The sequence below is a fragment of the Choloepus didactylus genome, chromosome 19, assembly GCF_015220235.1.
Source record: "Choloepus didactylus isolate mChoDid1 chromosome 19, mChoDid1.pri, whole genome shotgun sequence".
Taxonomy (NCBI): domain Eukaryota; kingdom Metazoa; phylum Chordata; class Mammalia; order Pilosa; family Megalonychidae; genus Choloepus; species Choloepus didactylus.
Window position 1 is genome coordinate 12,579,074 of NC_051325.1, and position 9,449 is coordinate 12,588,522.

Here is a 9,449-nt window from a genome sequence, read left to right on the forward strand (position 1 = left end):
CATGCAGAGAACCATCAATTATTTACTTGGGATGGAATGTATGGTAAGTGAACAAAACCATATTAAAAAAAAAAATGGGTTGATGACAAACCTTGAGGGCAATATACTGAGTGAAATAAGCCAGACACATAAGGACAATTATTGCAGGGTCTCACTGATAGGAATTAATTATAATATGTAAACTCATAGACATGGAATATAAGGTACCAAGATATAGGACAAGGCTTAGGAATGGGGAGTCGTTGCTTAGTATGAGCAGAATGTTCAATTAGGATGAACTTGAATGTTTGGAAATGAACAGGGGTGTTGGTAGCAAGATGTGAGAATAACTAACAGTGCCGAATGGTGTGTGAATGAGGTGGAAAGGGGAAGCTCAGAGTCATATATGTCACCAGAAGGAAAGTTGGAGGTCAAAAGATGGGAATGCATAAAACTGAATCCTATGGTTGGCAATGTCCATGATCAACTGTACAAATACTAGAAATCACTTCCATGAACCAGAACAAATGTATGACAATACAATTAGAAGTTAATAATAGAGGGGCATATAGGGAAGAAATATATACCTATTACAAACTATATACTACAGTTAGTATTTCAACATTTTTTCATAAACAGTAACAAATGTACTATATCAATACTACGAGTCAACAATTGAGGGGGGGTTGGTTAGGGATGGGGAGGATTCGAGTTTCCTTTTCTTTTTTTTCCTTTTTCATCTTTCATTTTATTTCTTGTCTGGAGTAATGAAAAGTTTCTAAAAATTGAACAAAAATTAAGTGTGATGGATGCACAGCTGTATGAGGGTACCCAGGGGCAAGTGATTGTACACTTTGGATCTTTGGATAATTGTATGGTATCTCAACAATCTCAATAAAAATGAAAAAAAAATAGATAGGGGTGATGTATGCACAACTATATGATGGAACTATGAACCTTTGTACACCATGGATATTGTATGGTATGTGAATATATCTCAATAAAACTGAATTTAAAAAAAAAGCTAGCATGGTACATGGAGAAAATGCACACACACACCTATTCAGTATATATAAAGGACACTTAAATGCTTAAAAATAAATAATAAAAGAAAAATGAAAAGGTTAAATTAGGTGGTTGCTGAAGTTCTGCCTGTCTTAATAGTCCCTGACAAAAATGAGTATTACCTTAATAAGATTTCAAATATGCATATATGCATTTTCTTGGCTATCATAGCATTCTTTCCTTTCTGAAATGAAACTGCAAAGCCTCAGATGATCCCCAAAGAGCTAGCTACCCCTTTGCAGAAAAAGATGCCATAAAATCATCACTTTTCAAGGGCTTATTTGGATGTTCAGTATTCATACCTATTATGTATTACCTGATATTACTTGTTTTCAGAAGTCTTTGCAATTTACCTTCAATTTATTTAAGTTGTAAGTGCTCTCTAGTCATTTGGTACAGCATACAGTGAATTTAACCAAATAACATGGTAGAAGGGAAGGGCAATATTAGAATACTTCGCTGCTTGGGTTGAGTTCTAATAGATGGTGTGTGTAAATCCACGAGCTGTGACATCCCAGTTGCCCGTCTTTGTTATTTGAAAGTCCTCTTCCATTTCTGCCCTTTGAGTAGCCACCAATAAATGAAACATAACCAATCAAGAAAATAAGAAAATAATCCATACCTTCTGAGTTTCCTGGGCATGAGAAAGAAACTTAAATTCGGTTCCTTTAAAAACTGGATCTTACTTGTAAGGGACCTAAAATGTCATTAAACCTCCTTAATCCTGAAATCTAAGATGGCAGCTAGCTGAGACAGAGGGGAAAAAACGCCTCCATGAAAAACACTAGCTAAAAACCAGAAAGTGACCTAGAATACCGATTACAGCGATGCGCCAGCTGGACGAGGGCTCCTAGCTCCAGAGGGGCCGTATACTTGGTAAAACTGGGAGTCTGCATTCTGAAACGAGTGAGTAAGCTGGCTGGAAGACCTGCAGCTGCACGGCAGTCTGGGGAAGCCAGGGTTTGGCATCTGGAGACAGACAGGCTCTTTAAAAAAAAAAAAAAAACAGAAAAACCCCCGAGCGGCTGCAGCTGCGATAGTGGGAACCACGCAGTAAAACACAGCAAGAGGGGGCTGGGCTGGCCTCTCGGCGTCTGGCCAGGAAGATAGCCCTCAGCAGATACCCTTGGGTTCGGGGGAATGGAGGGGAGAGCCCGAAGCAGAAAGAAACACCGTGGCTAGCAGCTGGCCCCCCGGAGGGCTGGATAAACTCCTGCCTGGGGCCATGCCCACAGCCCAGAGCCCTGCCAGGTGTCCCGGAGCTGGAAAGGGGGAACTGTGTGAGGAGGAGGGGGCTGGGATGCCCCATTCTGCCATTTTTGCTTCAGGCCGAGAGTGCGCCTCTGCACAGCCCGGCAGCCCAGGGCTTCCCTTGTGGGACGGCGCGCACTGGTGACGTAGCACGGCATTCCCTCGGCTGAGCTCCTGGAGGAGCACGGCTGGGAGGGGGGATCCGCTCGGAGAACCCAGGGACACTACACCAAGTCCAGTGGTTTGTGGATCAGCGAGAGAGAGGGTCTGGGGCTGAACAGAAATGAAGGCTTAGACTCTTGTGTTGGCCTTGAATCTCCAGGATCCTGGGGGATTTGAACATTAGAACTGCCCTTCCTCCCTGGCCACCCATACACAAGCCCCACATTCAGGGCAGACGGCTCCAGCAACACACCCAAACTGAGTTCTCCAACTGAACCCACAAGAATCATTTCCCCACACAAAGCGGGAACAAGGTTGAGAACTGACTTGAGGGATATAGGTGACTCACAGATGCCATCGGCTGGTTAGTTAGAGAAAGTGTACGTCACCAAACTGTGTTCCTGAAAAATCAGATCGATATCCCTTTTTCTTTACAACTTGAAAGAACCTTATCAAGCAAAACAAATGCCAAGAGGCCAAAAACAACAGAAAATCTTAATGCACATGATAAAACCAGAAGATATGGAGAATCCAACTCCAAACACACAGATCAAAATATTGGAAGATACACTATACCTCGCAAAATTAATCAAAGAACTACAATTGAGGAATGAAAACATGGCAAAGGATTTAAAGGACATCAAGAAGACCATGGCCCAGGATATAAGTGACATAAAGAAGACCCTCAAAGAGCATAAAGAAGACATTGAAAGAGTAAATAAAAAAACATAAGATCTTATGGAAATAAAAGAAAATGTTGGCCAAATTAAAAAGACTCTGGATATTCACAATACAAGACTAGAGGAAGCTAAACAACATCTCAGTGTCCTAGAAGCCCACAGAACAGAAAATGAAAGAGCAAAAGAAAGAATGGAGAAAAAAATCAAAAAAATCGAAATGGATCTCAGGGATACGATAGATAAAATAAAACTTCCAAACTTTGCTGTCCCAGAAGGGGAAGAGAAGGGTAAAGGTCTAGAAAGAGTATTCAAAGAAATTCTTGGGGAAAACTTCCCCAACCTTATACACAATATAAATACACAAAGCATAAATGCCCAGCGAACTCCAAATAGAATAAATCCAAATAAACCCACTCCAAGACATATTCTGATCAGACTGCCAAATACTGAAGAGAAGGAGCAAGTTCTGAAAGCAGCAAGAGAAAAGCAATTCACCACATACAAATGAAACAACATAAGACTAAGTAGTGACTACTCAGCAGCCACCATGGAGGTGAGAAGGCAGTGGTATGACATATTTAAAATTCCGAGAGAGAAAAGTTTCCAACCAAGAATACTTTATTCAGCAAAACTCTCCTTCAAATTTGAGGGAGAGCTTAAATTTTTCACAGACAAACAAATGCTGAGAGACTTTGCCGATGAAAGACCTGCCCTACTTCAGATTCTGAGGGGAGCCCTGCTGGCAGAGAGACAGGGAAAGGAGAAAGAGATGTAGAGAATTTTAACAGACATATAGAGTACCTTACATCCCAAATCACCAGGACACTCATTTTTCTCTAGTGATCACAGATCTTTCTCCAGAAGGGACCATAAGCTGGGACATAAAACAAGCCTCAAGAAATTAAAAAAAAAAAATTGATTATACTCAAAGCACATTCTCCAACCACAATGGAATACAAATAGAAGTCAATAATTTTTGAACTGTAATTCCACTAGTTACTTCCTACATGATATAAAATACACAAACTCTAAGGACAAATCAGTGGTTTTGAACTCAGTGTAAAATATGTAATTTTAGACAACTATATAAAGGTGGGGGAATGAAGGAGCATAGGAACATAGTTTATGTGTCTTATTGAAGTGAAGGTGGTATCAAAGAAAAACAAGATAGACATGGATTTAAGAGGTTAATTTTAAGTCCCACAGTAAACACAAAGAAATTATCAAAGAAGATAACCATAGAGATGAAAAGTAGAGTTTGGGTTAAGAGAAATGGGGGAAGGGGCAATGGGGAGTTAAGAAATGCTGTTTGAGGTGAAGGGAAATTTCTAGTAATGGATGGTGGGAAAGAGCATTACAACATTCTAAATGTGATTAATCCCACTAATGAAAGTCTAGGGAGGGGGTGGAATGGGAAGATTTAGGCTGTATATATGTTTCTACAACTGAATAAAAAAAAAAGACAGTCTAACTAGATGACAATTGAATACTAAGGATGAACTTGGATGGGACTGGAGGATGGAGGACAGGTGGCTCAAAGGGACACAGTTGAGACATAAGGAAAAGGAAATATAGAATGTAAGCTTTGTATCATTGTTGAATCTATTGTACTTCTTAGCTGCGCTTAACGGGATTGCATAAAAGAATGTTCTTGTTCATAGAAAGTGTATATGTGAATTATAGTGTATGCTCAAGGATGCGTGCAGCTAACTCTCATATGTTCAGAAGACAGAGCAATAGATGATGGATGATAGGGAGGGAAAGAAATAGTGATGTGATAGCATGTTAAAGTGGGTGGATTGAGCTGTCGGTGGAGGGGGGTCAGGGTATGATGGAATTCTGTGTATAAGGCTAGTATTGTTTTTGCAACTGTTCATATAATTTTGAATTTATTTCAAAATAAAAAAAAAATTAAAAATTAAAAAAATAAAAAAAACCTCCTTAATCCTAAGATTCAGAAATTTAAAGATAGAAAAGTGTTCTAGTTTGCTAATGCTACCAGCATGCAAAACACCAGAGATGGATTGGCTTTTATAAAGGGGGTTTATTTGGTTACACAGTTACAGTCTTAAGGCCAAAAAGTGTCCAAGGTAACACATCAGCAATCGGGTACCTTCACTGGAGGATGGCCAATGGTGTCCGGAAAACCTCTGTTAGCTGGGAAGGCATGTGGCTGGCATCTGCTCCAAAGTTCTGGGTTCAAAATGTCTTTCTCCCAGGACATTCCTCTCTAGGCCACAGTTCCTCTCTCAAAATGTCACTCTCGGTTTCTCTTGGGGCATTTGTCCTCTCTTAGCTTCTCTGGAGCAGGAGTCTGCTTTCAACGGCCATCTTCAAAATTCTCTGTAAGCTGAAGCTCCTCTCTCAGTTCCAGTGCATTCTTCAAAGTGTCCCTCTTGGCTGTAGCTTCTCTTCAAAGCAGTTTAGGCCTTTTCTATCATCAAGTTCCTCACAATTCTTACAGAATCTTCCCCTTATCCATTTAAAAAGCCATTCCAACATGTTTGGTATTTGCAAAATCAGTAGCACCAGCACCCCACTTCTCTGGTACCAAAATCTGTTCTGGTTTGCTAAAGCTGCCAGAATGCAAAACACCAGAGATGGATTGGCTTTTATAAAAGAGGGTTTATTGGTTACACAGTTACAGTCTTAAGGCCATACAGTGTCCAAGGTAACACATCAGCAATCAGGTACCTTCACTGGAGAATGGTCAATGGCATCTGAAAAACCTCTGTTAGCTGGGAAGGCACGTGGCTGGCATCTGCTCCAAGTTCTGGTTTCAAAATGGCTTTCTCCCAGGACGTTCCTTTCTAGGCTTCAGCTTCTCCCCAAAATGTCTCTCTCCGTTGCTTTTCAAAATGTCACTCACAGCTGCACTGAGTTCCTTCTGTTTGTCAGCTCATTTTTATGGCTCCACTGATCAAGGCCCACCCTGAATGGGTGGGACCATGCCTCCATGGAAATATCCCATCAGAGTCATCACCCACAGTTGGGTGGGGAGCATTTCCATGCAAACAACCTAATCCAAAAGTTCCAACTTATTCCCCATTAATATGTCTCCCCCACAAGATTGCATCAAAGATAATGGTGTCTGGGAGGACAAAGTACATTCAAACCAGCACAAAAGGATTTCAGAGTTTAACCAATCTCACCAATGTAAGTTTCCTCCTACGATATCCCACCCCAAGCCCATCCCAATGACCTTGATACCTTCCTGCAGTGAGTGAATTGAGAGTCAGACAGAGGAAAGAGTTCAGTAGAAACTAGGGGCTTGGATAGGTTACAAGGATAGGTTACAATACTATGTGACAGTAGCACAATTAACAAAGTGGAATATAGGGTCATGTATGTCACCAGACTGAAAGTTAGGGGATAAAAACTGGGATTGTGTAACATAGCAGAACCCAGAGGGGACAATGATGGTGGTTAATTGTATAAATACAAGAGAGTTCTTGCATAAGCTAGAACAGGGTATTAATAATAGTGTGTTATATGGGAAAAAATGCAATTCAGGTAAACTAAGGTGTATAGCTAACAGTAACATTATAATATTCCTTCATTAATTGTAACAAAGGTACTATACCAAAGCTAAATGTCAATAATAGGGGGATTTTAGGGGGTGGGGATTTTTTTCTTTGGAAGAAATGAAAATGTTCTCATATTGACTGTAGTGGTAAATGCATAACTATGTGATTATACCATGAGCCATTGATTGCACACTTAGGATGGATTGTGTGATGTATGAATAAAACTGTTTGTTTTTTCTTTTAAGTAGGGGCTCAGAAACCAGCCCATCATAGCTGTGTGACCTAGGGTAAGTCACTTAACCTCTCTGTGCCTCCTTCATTCCCTCACCTGGAAAGATTAGATGAGCTAATCCAGGTAAAGTGTGAGAACAGTGCCTAGTCCATAGCCAAGACTCTGTGAATGCTGACAGCTGTTGATGTCATTCTCATCCTAAAAAATGCTACACATCCTACCCACTTAACGGATTATCTAGATTGGAAAAAATAGGCCATTTTCAATTATCTATACTAATGGAAATGAGCAATAATACAGAGTGTAAATATCACAAAGTATGGACAGTCTAAAACTGTACTGTCCAAAACGGTAGTGGCTAGACACCTGAGGCTATTTAAGCATAAATTTAAATGAATGAGAGTTAAGTGAAATTAGAAATTCATTTCCTTGGTTGCACTGAAGCCACAGATCACATGCTCAGTGCCACATGTGACGAGTGGCTACCATATTGGAAAGTTTCCATCACTGCAGTGGATTGGATTGGACAGAGCTGCACTAAGAGCCATTTGCAAACAATGTTCCTTCTTACTTGTACGTGATCACAAATTATCAGTATTTTCTAAGGACAGGTAAGCAGGGTGCTAGGCTGGAGTACTCCAGAGTGTGCTAGGTGGAATATTCTTTGGCTTACCATTTCACATCCTGAAGCATGCATTTCTAAATGCCTTGACTTTTCCTTCGTTTAAAAAATACTTTATTTTACATTTTTAAAACTCACTTCTGTGAAGAGAAAACTCCCATTTAAGACATTGCAATAACTCAGCGTTGTCCATTGAGACACCATCCTGTAGTCACCATATCTCTTTTGGGGGGGCAGGGGGCAGCAGTTTGTGATCTTTGGCAACACGCACAAGAATCTCTGAGTCTGCAGCTATTACAAATCTAGTATGTTTGTGGCTCAGTAAGATGTCCTGACTTAGCTTTTCTATTACTGTTATCACCGTGGATCAAAGCAGACAGATACATTTACTGGTCTCCCTCTAACAATAAGAAAAAGAAACAGTTTATAAAATCAGATTATATGAAAAATTGCCTAATGATAATAATTTATAAGCTCATTGTGGAATAATGATGTATTCAAGAGTTGTCGTTGTATGATGAGAGAAAGGTAATATGAAAGATTTTCTCTGTGAAGAATGACTACAGATGAATTGCACCAAGATACAATTCTCTGATAAAGGACAATAAGAACCTCTAGAACACTTAATAAAAGACTACTCAGGGTGAATTGAGGATGGCAATAAAAGCCCATAAATTAAAAAGTTTCAATATGACTTCTGATAGAAGACATGCCAAGGTGAAATAAAGAATCATCAGAATCAATTGATATCCTGCTTATAGCACAGTACATTCTGAAGGGGAAATTTCTAGAAAACTACCTAAAATATAATTTCTTTAGTCTGGAATTTTTTAAGCTTAGATTTCAACTACATCTCAATGGAGCTCAAACAAACAAACTGCGTCCCTTCACCCATCAAGCCCTGGGGATAACACAGCCTATAATATAAATACATCTTGTTAATTTATTGGAAGCAAAGGTTTTCAACAAGCTCACGCTTTTCACAGATGAAAACACCAGGGCACAACTGAGAGAACCAGGACACAGGGAAGGTAAGCAAACTTGCCCACGGCCACGCAATTTAACCCAGGCAGGCAGACGACAGAGGGAGCATTTGTGAACTTGACATTTGCCAAAACGCACCACATTTGTACTCTGCCCTGATACACAGCCGCCAGTGTGAGCAAGGAGGAGCTAGACATTCCCATGTGGAAATCTCCAGACATGTCAAGTTAAAAAGAAAATAGGAAAAAAGGAAGTTGCAGAATTATAAATATGATCAAACACAAGAATTAAATAAAACCTAAAAGCAAGACTTTTCTACGTGCATATTTGTGCATGTGAATGCATAAAAAACACTTACACCAAACTGTAGCAGCAGGTACCCTGGGGAAGGGGCATGCGATTGGGACATGGGGAAGGTTCAGGTGGGATTTTTGCATTTTTCTATGTATGCTTTTTTATTGTCTGATTTCATTACAAAGGTAATGTAGTCTTGGATTACCTGTGATCTACATGAACAAATAACCAGCATATGTGTGTGTATATGACACACTTACACATGCCCACAAACAGAATTATTTATGGTCTGAACAAAATGGCTGCCTTAAAGTCATAAAATCTTTCAACATATTACCAATTTGGATAAAAAAAGGTAAATGCTATTCTATCACGTGCCAGAATGTACAAGTCTCTCAGTTAAGTTATTTGCCTTTCTTTTATTCTTACAAAGGGAAGGGTGCAGTGGTATATGGAAGCTCGGACTAGAAACAGGTTTGGGTTTGAATCCTGCCCTCACCATGTACCAGTCTTCCCTTCCCATGTCCATATCTGTAAAATAGAGGTCACTAATTGTGCTCCTGCTGAGGAGACTGCTGGCCTTGGGGCCTTGAAGTCCTGGTGCAAACTGGCAGAAGATGGTGGCAGGGGCATTTCCTAGAACAGTCTGATCG